The 10,177-nt window shown below is 53.7% G+C and overlaps 3 long non-coding RNA genes across 8 annotated transcripts; 1 reads left to right on the top strand and 2 right to left on the bottom strand.

Moving 5' to 3' along the window:
• Nucleotides 1–15: 15 nt before the first annotated feature.
• On the bottom strand, nucleotides 16–5,507 carry LOC126643040 (uncharacterized). Of its 5 annotated transcripts, none has more exons than XR_007629662.1 (6): nucleotides 5,446–5,507; nucleotides 4,561–4,616; nucleotides 2,818–2,873; nucleotides 1,943–1,998; nucleotides 1,081–1,136; nucleotides 16–251 (listed from the first exon to the last, which is right to left on the bottom strand). It is a non-coding gene; the product is annotated as an uncharacterized LOC126643040 (long non-coding RNA). The 5 variants fall into 5 exon arrangements; XR_007629664.1 differs by having other exon boundaries at nucleotides 5,434–5,501; XR_007629665.1 differs by having other exon boundaries at nucleotides 4,549–4,616; nucleotides 5,446–5,501.
• Nucleotides 5,508–5,584: 77 nt separating this feature from the next.
• Nucleotides 5,585–7,968, bottom strand: LOC126643039 (uncharacterized). Of its 2 annotated transcripts, none has more exons than XR_007629661.1 (3): nucleotides 7,954–7,968; nucleotides 7,506–7,690; nucleotides 5,585–5,749 (listed from the first exon to the last, which is right to left on the bottom strand). It is a non-coding gene; the product is annotated as an uncharacterized LOC126643039 (long non-coding RNA). The 2 variants fall into 2 exon arrangements; XR_007629660.1 differs by lacking the exon at nucleotides 7,954–7,968 and adding an exon at nucleotides 7,809–7,948.
• Nucleotides 7,969–8,823: 855 nt separating this feature from the next.
• LOC126643139 (uncharacterized) lies at nucleotides 8,824–9,756 on the top strand. Its single transcript, XR_007629687.1, has 2 exons — nucleotides 8,824–8,980; nucleotides 9,209–9,756. It is a non-coding gene; the product is annotated as an uncharacterized LOC126643139 (long non-coding RNA).
• The last annotated feature ends 421 nt before the right edge of the window (nucleotides 9,757–10,177 follow it).

Genomic DNA, 10,177 nt, shown 5'->3' with positions numbered 1-10,177 from the left:
ACACGGGGGTCCTTTGATCTCAGGGCCTTGCTCCTGACCCTCTCCAGGGCGGAAGAGCTGCAAATCCCAAGGCAGAAGGAGGGTGATCTGTCAGCCAAAGGCAGACAAACGGCTTCAGAAAAGATTTCTGCAACCTAACTGAGAAGGATTTCCAATCTCCCGGGGAGAAGAGCAGGAACTCACAGCCAACAATACCTGACAGTGCCCTGCAGCCACAGCTCAGCTCACGGACAGACTGGCAATTCCACCATCTAAAAGGAAACAAGACCAAGGAAATGGTGATTTCTTTGGCTTTCAAGTTATTTTCAGTTCTTAAAACAGAAGCAACACTTGCTTTGGAATTGTGTTGGGTGAACAATTGGCAGTGGGCACACGCCAGGGCAATAGTGCTGCTTTCACTGATGCTCTCTGGGGCAGGAGCAGCTGAGCTCCTGAGTTCAGTTCCTGCCCAAGGTCTGACCCCAAAATGATCCCCTCCTCTCCACTGCTGATCACCTCCACATTTGCATTCACTGACCTGCAGAGAATCAAACTCCTTTTTAAGCCCCAAAACCCGCCTGGGCAGCCACAACTGATCACCTCTTTTAATTTTTAAGACAAGATCTTCATTCTCTCTCCCAGAGATCCCCTCAGATTTAACCCCTAAACTTTTCTCTTCCTGCACACCTCTGATTAACTCATTTTTACCTCCAAAGGTTCATTTTCTATCCTTGAGAGTTTCTCAAGTTTTACCCCCAAAGCTTTCCTTACCTGCCCAGAGCTGATGGCCTCACATTACCTCTCTCGGGTCGTTCCCTCCCCTACAAATAACATTCAGTTTTACCCCCACACTTTTCCTTCCTCTACATTTCCCATTTTAGCTTTGTTAACCCATAACTGGGGACACAGGGGGGTCCCTTTGATCTCAGGGCCTTGCTCCTGACCCTCTCCAGGGCGGAAGAGCTGCAAATCCCAAGGCAGAAGGAGGGTGATCTGTCAGCCAAAGGCAGACAAACGGCTTCAGAAAAGATTTCTGCAACCTAACTGAGAAGGATTTCCAATCTCCCGGGGAGAAGAGCAGGAACTCACAGCCAACAATACCTGACAGTGCCCTGCAGCCACAGCTCAGCTCACGGACAGACTGGCAATTCCACCATCTAAAAGGAAACAAGACCAAGGAAATGGTGATTTCTTTGGCTTTCAAGTTATTTTCAGTTCTTAAAACAGAAGCAACACTTGCTTTGGAATTGTGTTGGGTGAACAATTGGCAGTGGGCACACGCCAGGGCAATAGTGCTGCTTTCACTGATGCTCTCTGGGGCAGGAGCAGCTGAGCTCCTGAGTTCAGTTCCTGCCCAAGGTCTGACCCCAAAATGATCCCCTCCTCTCCACTGCTGATCACCTCCACATTTGCATTCACTGACCTGCAGAGAATCAAACTCCTTTTTAAGCCCCAAAACCCGCCTGGGCAGCCACAACTGATCACCTCTTTTAATTTTTAAGACAAGATCTTCATTCTCTCTCCCAGAGATCCCCTCAGATTTAACCCCTAAACTTTTCTCTTCCTGCACACCTCTGATTAACTCATTTTTACCTCCAAAGGTTCATTTTCTATCCTTGAGAGTCAAGTTTACTCCCCCAAAGTTTCTCTTACCTGCCCAGAGCTGATGGCCTCACATTACCTCTCCGGTCGTTTCCTCTCCTACAAATAACATTCAGTTTTACCCCCACACTTTTCCTTCCTCTACATTTCCCATTTTAGCTTTGTTAACCCATAACTGGGGACACAGGGGGGTCTGATTGGCCTTGTTCTGACTTTCCAGGGCGGAAGAGGTAAATCCTTGCTGCAGAAGGAGGGTGATCTGGTTGCAGACAAAATGGCCTCAGAAAAGATTTCTTCAACCTAACTGAGAAGGATTTCCAATCTCCCGGGGAGAAGAGCAGGAACTCACAGCCAACAATACCTGACAGTGCCCTGCAGCCACAGCTCAGCTCACGGACAGACTGGCAATTCCACCATCTAAAAGGAAACAAGACCAAGGAAATGGTGATTTCTTTGGCTTTCAAGTTATTTTCAGTTCTTAAAACAGAAGCAACACTTGCTTTGGAATTGTGTTGGGTGAACAATTGGCAGTGGGCACACGCCAGGGCAATAGTGCTGCTTTCACTGATGTCAGGCAGGAGCAGCTGAGGCCTTCTGAGTTCAGTTCTGCCTAAGGTCTGACCCCAAAATGATCCCCTCTCCTCCTCCACTGCTGATCACTCCACATTTGCATTCACGACCCAGAGAATCAAACTCCTTTTAAGCCCCCAAACCCGCCTCTGGGCAGCCACAACTGATCACCTCTTTTAATTTTTAAGACAAGATCTTCATTCTCTCTCCCAGAGATCCCCTCAGATTTAACCCCTAAACTTTTCTCTTCCTGCACACCTCTGATTAACTCATTTTTACCTCCAAAGGTTCATTTTCTAATCCTTGAGAAGCTTCTCAAGTGACCCCCAAAGCTTTCCTTACCCGCTCCAGAGCTGAGAATTCACATTACCTCTCTCTCGGTCGCAGCCTCTCCTACAAACATCATTCAGTTTTACCCCCACACTTTTCCTTCCTCTACATTTCCCATTTTAGCTTTGTTAACCCATAACTGGGGACACAGGGGAGTCCCTTTGATCTCAGGGCCTGTTCTGACCCTCTCCAGGGCGGAACAGCTGCAAAATCCCAAGGCAGTTGAGGGTGATCTGTCAGCCAGCAGACAACGGCTTCAGAAAAGATTTCTGCAACCTAACTGAGAAGGATTTCCAATCTCCCGGGAGAAGAGCAGGAACTCACAGCCAACAATACCTGACAGTGCCCTGCAGCCACAGCTCAGCTCACGGACAGACTGGCAATTCCACCATCTAAAAGGAAACAAGACCAAGGAAATGGTGATTTCTTTGGCTTTCAAGTTATTTTCAGTTCTTAAAACAGAAGCAACACTTGCTTTGGAATTGTGTTGGGTGAACAATTGGCAGTGGGCACACGCCAGGGCAATAGTGCTGATTTCACTGATGCTCTCTGGGGCAGGAGCAGCTGAGCTCCTGAGTTCAGTTCCTGCCCAAGGTCTGACCCCAAAATGATCCCCTCCTCTCCACTGCTGATCACCTCCACATTTGCATTCACTGACCTGCAGAGAATCAAACTCCTTTTAAGCCCCCAAACCCGCCTGGGCAGCCACAACTGATCACCTCTTTTAATTTTTAAGACAAGATCTTCATTCTCTCTCCCAGAGATCCCTCAGATTTAACCCCTAAACTTTTCTCTTCCTGCACACCTCTGATTAACTCATTTTTACCTCCAAAGGTTCATTTTCTATCCTTGAGAGTTTCTCAAGTTTTACCCCCAAAGCTTTCCTTACCTGCCCAGAGCTGATGGCCCTTTCACATTATTTCTCGGTCGCTTCCCTCTCTCCCCTACAGTCAAATATTCAGTTTTACCTCCCCCACACTTTTCCTCTTCCTCTACATTTCCCATTTTAGTTTCTTCTTTGTTAACCCATAACTGTGGGACACAGGGGGTCCCTTTGACAGGCCTGCTCCTGAATCTCCTCCAGGGCGGAAGAGCTAAAAATCCTGCGCAGAAGGAGGGTGATCTGTCAGTCAAAGGTGACAAACGCTTCAGAAAGATTTCTGCAACCTAACTGAGAAGGATTCCACCTCCCGGGAGCAGCATAGAACTCACAGCCAACACACTGACACAGTGCCCTGCAGCCACAGCTCAGCTGCTCACGGACAGACTGGCAATCCCACTATCTAAAGTGAAACAGACCAAGGAATGGTGATTTCTTTGGCTTTCTGCTATTTTAAGCTCTTAAAACAGAAGCAACACTTGCTGGAATTGTGTTGCGAACAATTGGCAGTGGCACACTTAGCAATAGTGCTGCTTTCACTGATGTTTTCAGCAGGAGCTGAGTCTTCTGGACAGTTCCTGCCCTAGGTCTGACCCCAAAATGATCCCCTCCTCTCCACTGCTGATCACCTCCACATTTGCATTCACTGACCTGCAGAGAATCAAACTCCTTTTTAAGCCCCAAAACCCGCCTGGGCAGCCACAACTGATCACCTCTTTTAATTTTTAAGACAAGATCTTCATTCTCTCTCCCAGAGATCCCCTCAGATTTAACCCCTAAACTTTTCTCTTCCTGCACACCTCTGATTAACTCATTTTTACCTCCAAAGGTTCATTTTCTATCCTTGAGAGTTTCTCAAGTTTTACCCCCAAAGCTTTCCTTACCTGCCCAGAGCTGATGGCCTCACATTACCTCTCTCGGGTCGTTCCCTCCCCTACAAATAACATTCAGTTTTACCCCCACACTTTTCCTTCCTCTACATTTCCCATTTTAGCTTTGTTAACCCATAACTGGGGACACAGGGGGTCCCTTTGATCTCAGGGCCTTGCTCCTGACCCTCTCCAGGTGGAACAGCTGCAATCCCAGGGCAGAAAAGAGGAGATCGATCGGGCAAAGGCTTCAGAAAGATTTCTGCAACCTCACCGAGAAGGATTTCCAACCTCCTCGGGAGAAGAGCAGGAACTCACAGCCAACAATACCTGACAGTGCCCTGCAGCCACAGCTCAGCTCACGGACAGACTGGCAATTCCACCATCTAAAAGGAAACAAGACCAAGGAAATGGTGATTTCTTTGGCTTTCAAGTTATTTTCAGTTCTTAAAACAGAAGCAACACTTGCTTTGGAATTGTGTTGGGTGAACAATTGGCAGTGGGCACACACCAGGGCAATAGTGCTGCTTTCACTGATGCTCTCTGGGGCAGGAGCAGCTGAGCTCCTGAGTTCAGTTCCTGCCCAAGGTCTGACCCCAAAATGATCCCCTCCTCTCCACTGCTGATCACCTCCACATTTGCATTCACTGACCTGCAGAGAATCAAACTCCTTTTTAAGCCCCAAAACCCGCCTGGGCAGCCACAACTGATCACCTCTTTTAATTTTTAAGACAAGATCTTCATTCTCTCTCCCAGAGATCCCCTCAGATTTAACCCCTAAACTTTTCTCTTCCTGCACACCTCTGATTAACTCATTTTTACCTCCAAAGGTTCATTTTCTATCCTTGAGAGTTTCTCAAGCTTAACCCCCAAAGCTTTCCTTACCTGCCCAGGGCTGATGGCCTCACATTACCTCTCTCGGGTCGTTCCCTCCCCTACAAATAACATTCAGTTTTACCCCCACACTTTTCCTTCCTCTACATTTCCCATTTTAGCTTTGTTAACCCATAACTGGGGACACAGGGGGGTCCCTTTGATCTCAGGGCCTTGCTCCTGACCCTCTCCAGGGCGGAAGAGCTGCAAATCCCAAGGCAGAAGGAGGGTGATCTGTCAGCCAAAGGCAGACAAACGGCTTCAGAAAAGATTTCTGCAACCTAACTGAGAAGGATTTCCAATCTCCCGGGGAGAAGAGCAGGAACTCACAGCCAACAATACCTGACAGTGCCCTGCAGCCACAGCTCAGCTCACGGACAGACTGGCAATTCCACCATCTAAAAGGAAACAAGACCAAGGAAATGGTGATTTCTTTGGCTTTCAAGTTATTTTCAGTTCTTAAAACAGAAGCAACACTTGCTTTGGAATTGTGTTGGGTGAACAATTGGCAGTGGGCACACGCCAGGGCAATAGTGCTGCTTTCACTGATGCTCTCTGGGGCATCAAGGCTGGAGCCTCTTCCCTGTGGCTGCACACACCCCAAAGATTTGGCAGAACTTCTCCCAGTTCAATGCTTTGTCCTGTCCTGAAAGAGAGCAGAGGGAAATTCAGTGCTCTGTGGAAGTCAAAGGCTCCTGGCTCTCACCCTGCTGTTCCCATGGCTCCCCAGAGGGTTCATCCCCAAACACGAGGGGTAGCAGTGCAATAGCCCAGCAGAGGCCCCCATTTCAGGGGCACCATTTCCCCCCCCGCAGGGGGTCCCACCCGCGGCGCCCCCTCCCCACCCCGGGCCGTGTCCCGCAGTGCCTGCCCCGCAGTCTCCGCCTGGCGGACACGGCCGGTACTGCAGCCCCGACAGCGCCGCCGCCTGCAAAGGACCCCCCGCGCCCCCCGGGGCAGCTCCACAGCCCCCCCTGCCCTCTCTGCCGCACAGCCCCCGCCCCGGGACGCTCCTGAAACAGCAGGGACAGGGCTCAGCCTCGCTGCAGCCACGGGACAAAGCAGCAACCCAAGGGGGACCCCAAAATGATCCCCTCCTCTCCACTGCTGACAACCTCAATCTACCTCCAAAGACTCAGTCTCTACCCACCAGATCATCCCAAGTTTAATCCCCTAAATTTTCCATTCCTGTCCACCCCTGCTCACCTCAATATTTTGCATTCCCTGCCCGGAGAGAATCAAACTCCATTTTAAGCCCCCAAAACTTCCTTACAAACCACACCCTTTCCGGCCCACACCTTTCCTTTTTGAATGGCCCCCAGCCCTGCCCCCGCACGTTCTTTATATGGCGGTAGCCCCGCCCCACACCCCTCTTTTTTCTGGTTATATGCTCCTCGCACCTTCTCATATGTAGCCCCGCCCGCACCTTCTCTTTATGGCGCTGCACGCCCCACACTTTCTTTATGGCGCTAGCCCCGCCCCGCACCTGCTTCCTTTATGGCGCTAGCCCGCCCACGCTTCTCTTTTATGGCGCTAGCTCCCGTCCCGCTTCCTTTTTGGCGCTAGCTCCTCGCGCATCACTTTCCTTTTATGGCGCTAGCCCCGCCCGCACGACTTCCTTTATGGCGCTAGCTCCCGCCCGCACCGTTCCTTTTATGGCGCTTAGCTCCCGCCCTGCACCTTCTCTCTTTTATGGCGCCAGCCTCCCGCCCCACACTCTTCTTCTTTTATGGCGCTTAGCTCCCGCCCAAGCATCCTTTCCTTTATGGCGCTAGCTCCCCGCACCCGCACTTTTTCCTTTTTATGGCGCTAAGCCCTGCCTCAAGCACCTTCCTCTCTTTTATGGCGCTAGCCCGCCTCAGGACCCTCGCCTCGCTTACATGCGAGCCACCGGCATTTTTCTTTTGTGCGGCGCTAGTCCACGCCCACGCTTTCCTTTATGGCGCTAGCCCCGCCTCGCACTTTCCTTTTATGGCGCCAGCCCCTCCCCCGCACTCTCTCTCTTATGGCGCTGGGCCCCGCCCCGCACTCCTTTCCCTTTAAGGCGCCAGCGCTCGCCCCACACCTTCCTCCTTTTTATGGCGCTAGCCCCGCCCTTCTGCACTTTCCTTTATGGCGCTAGCTCCCCTCCCCCTGCTTCCTTATGGCGCTACCCCGCCCGCACTCTTCTTCCTTTTATGGCTAGCCCTCACCCAAGCACTTTTTTTTTTATGGCGCCTAGCCCCGCCCCCACACCCTCCTTTTTAAGGCGCTAGCTCCCGGCCCCGCACCTTCCTTTTAAGGCGCTAGCCCCGCCCCGCACTTTCCTTTTATGGCGCTAGCCCCGCCCCTCAGGCGCTTTTTATGGGGGCAGCCCCGCCCCACATGCGCCTTTTTCGGGCATATCCCCACCCTTCCTTTACCTTTTATGGCCATGGGCACGCCCCGACACTCCTTGTACGGACAAGTCCCTGCCCCTCGGCTCCTTTCATGGCGGCGCCCACCGCCCGTTCACCCCCCCCTCCTTCCAGGCAGGATCGGGCACTCCCGGGTTTCGTCGTGCAGAAAGCCCCGTTCTTTTTGGAACCTCTTGCTCCAGCCTTTTTCCCTGGGCGAAGAGGTGAATTAGTCTTTTGAAGGACCCGATGGCCAGAGGTGGGGGAAAAACTAGCAGCATTCCCTAAACACCTCCAGCACTTCCATATCCATCTGCGACCAGGGCCAACCTGGGCTAGGGGAAGGTGTCCCTGCTCAGGCAGTGGGGCTGCATGAGCTTTAAGGTCCCTTGCAACCCGAACCACTGCAGGATTCCATCACCATTCCACCATTTCACCATCCCAGCCGCCCCGCGCTGTTCCAAGCTCAGCTCACCCTCCCAGAAGCCGCAGGACCGGTCATTCCCCGAGGAACGGGGAGCTCACCACGAGACCCTGCACGGAACGGGCATCGAGTGCTCCCCAGCGAGCTCTGCCACTCCCGGGAGCCGAGCCGAGCCCCGAGCCGCCACCGCAGCCCCCCAGCCCCTCCCGCCGGACCCCGCACAGCTCCGGGTACAGCCGGTCCCGCAGCGTCTTCCCGGAAAACCGGGAGAGAGCTGAAGGAAAACGGCGGGGAAAGGATGGGGAAGGGAGGGACGGGGAGGGGAGCGGGGGGCGGGGGAAAACCCGGACTGGATTTCTCCTGGAGTACGGAATGGGGGAAAACCCGGACTGGATTTTTCCCGTCGTACGGAATGGGGGAAAACCCGGACTGGATTTTTCCCGGAGTACGGAATGGGGGAAAACCCGGACTGGATTTCTCCCGTGGTACGGAATGGGGGAAAGCCCGGACTGGATTTTTCACGGAGTACGGAATGGGGGAAAACCCGGACTGATGCCACTAAGGCCGGCGCCGCCCTGCCCCGCAGTCTCAGAGCGCCACAGCAAAAACGGCGCTGCCGTGATCGGAATGTCTCAAGACCAACACCAAAGATGGCGGCGCGAGGCCCCCACTCCCTCCGCTGTAAAGAGGCGTCTCTCATGCTGCCTGACCTCCACCCCGTCTCCGAGCCCCACCCCGCGCTCGCAGCGCCGTCTCGCCGCGGTGCTTCCCGCTGTGGGGACGGGTCGGGGCGCTCGGGGGACAGGGCAGGGCGCTCGGCGGCGCCGGGCGCGGGCGGCAGGCTCGTGGGAGGCGGCAGGTACCGGTGCGGGCAGCCCCGGCGGTGGCCCGAGGCCCTCGGCGTTGCTCCGCTCCGCTCACGTGACGTCTCTGTCCCGCCCCGATCGGTCCCGCCGGGCCCGGCCGGTGTTGTCGGGATCTCCCCTGGGAGCCGCACGCGGCGGCAGAGACAACTTCAGGCTCTCCAGGAGATCGTCCCCGGGGTAAGCGGGGCCCGGCGGGGCGCCCGTGGGGTGAGGTGAGTCGAGTCAGAGGGACACGTTTCCCTTCTCCTGCCTGTTGGCGTTTGCTCCCTGGGCAAGGGCTCTTTTTCCCACTGCGGGCTGGTCCTTGCCGTGTGTGCTGGGAAGGGTGGAGAGGCAGGGGCTGTAATAAACTATATTTTAAAGAGGATTCTTTTTTTTTGTTGAGCTTAGTAAAACTTCAGGACATTGATATGTGATTTCCGTGTGTATTTCCCACATAGCTGTTAACTGCTTCTAACAAGCTGCTGTTTGTTCCCGAGGCTGATAAGGAAGGGGGGAGGGAAGTCTGGCAGTGTAATTGAACTACACCAGCTAGGGACAATGAGAAGCTTCCTCTAAACAAGGAGTCAAAGTGATTTATATAAGACTGGAAGGGGAGGAAAAATACGTATTAAAGGCGCATGCTCCAAGCCGGGTTCATCTTGCGGACATCGAGGAAGACTAAAAATCTTCATCACAGAGACCCCGGCCCACAAAGAAACCCCCAGACCACGGACGCCGGTAACACAGCCCAGGAACATGCATGGGGAAAACTTTGCAACTGAGCATGTGCAAAAAGCACATGCCCCGGACTATGTATGGATAAGAACCTATGTACTGAGCATGTCTGGACGGGAACCCGGAGGGTTCAAAAGGGGAAGTTGGAGAGCTTGGGGGGGGCGGCGGCGAGCTGTGAGAGAACTTTCTTTTGTTCTAAACAGCCCCCCCCTCCCTGCGTGTGGCGATTGTCTATCTACCGCTTATTAATAAATTTGCTTGCTACTGTAAATTGGCTTCTTCAATTCCTTTAAGGCATTGCTGGTAACTTATACAGGGGCGAAGGGCCGGGTGACGGTGGGGTCCCAGAGCTGTGGGGTTGGGCTGTGCTGAGAGGGGCGGGCGGGTCCCCGTGGGTGAGCCTGAGCATTGGTTTGGGGGTTCAGGAGCCCGGGGGGTGTTTGCAGCTCTGCCAGGGCTGAAGCTGGGCTGGGCCGTGGAACAGACACAGGGGAGCTAGGGGAGGGTTTGGGACTCCCTGCAGGGAAAGGGGGGCTGGATGGGCTGGATGGAGCCATGGGCTCGTGCTCGTGGGCAGACGCTTGTCCAGGGCGCTGGGATCCGCTCAAACTCCAGTTGCCCTCGTGCCCAGGGATGCAGGGTCTGAGGGATTGGATTTCCCTGTGGCTTTGCAGGAGAGCAGGGATGAGAGG

This window comes from Myiozetetes cayanensis, unplaced genomic scaffold, assembly GCF_022539395.1.
Source record: "Myiozetetes cayanensis isolate MyiCay16 unplaced genomic scaffold, myiCay2020 scf26, whole genome shotgun sequence".
Taxonomy (NCBI): Eukaryota; Metazoa; Chordata; class Aves; order Passeriformes; family Tyrannidae; genus Myiozetetes; species Myiozetetes cayanensis.
The sequence above is the reverse complement of the archived record's forward strand: the minus strand, read 5'-3'. Positions and strand labels throughout refer to the sequence as shown.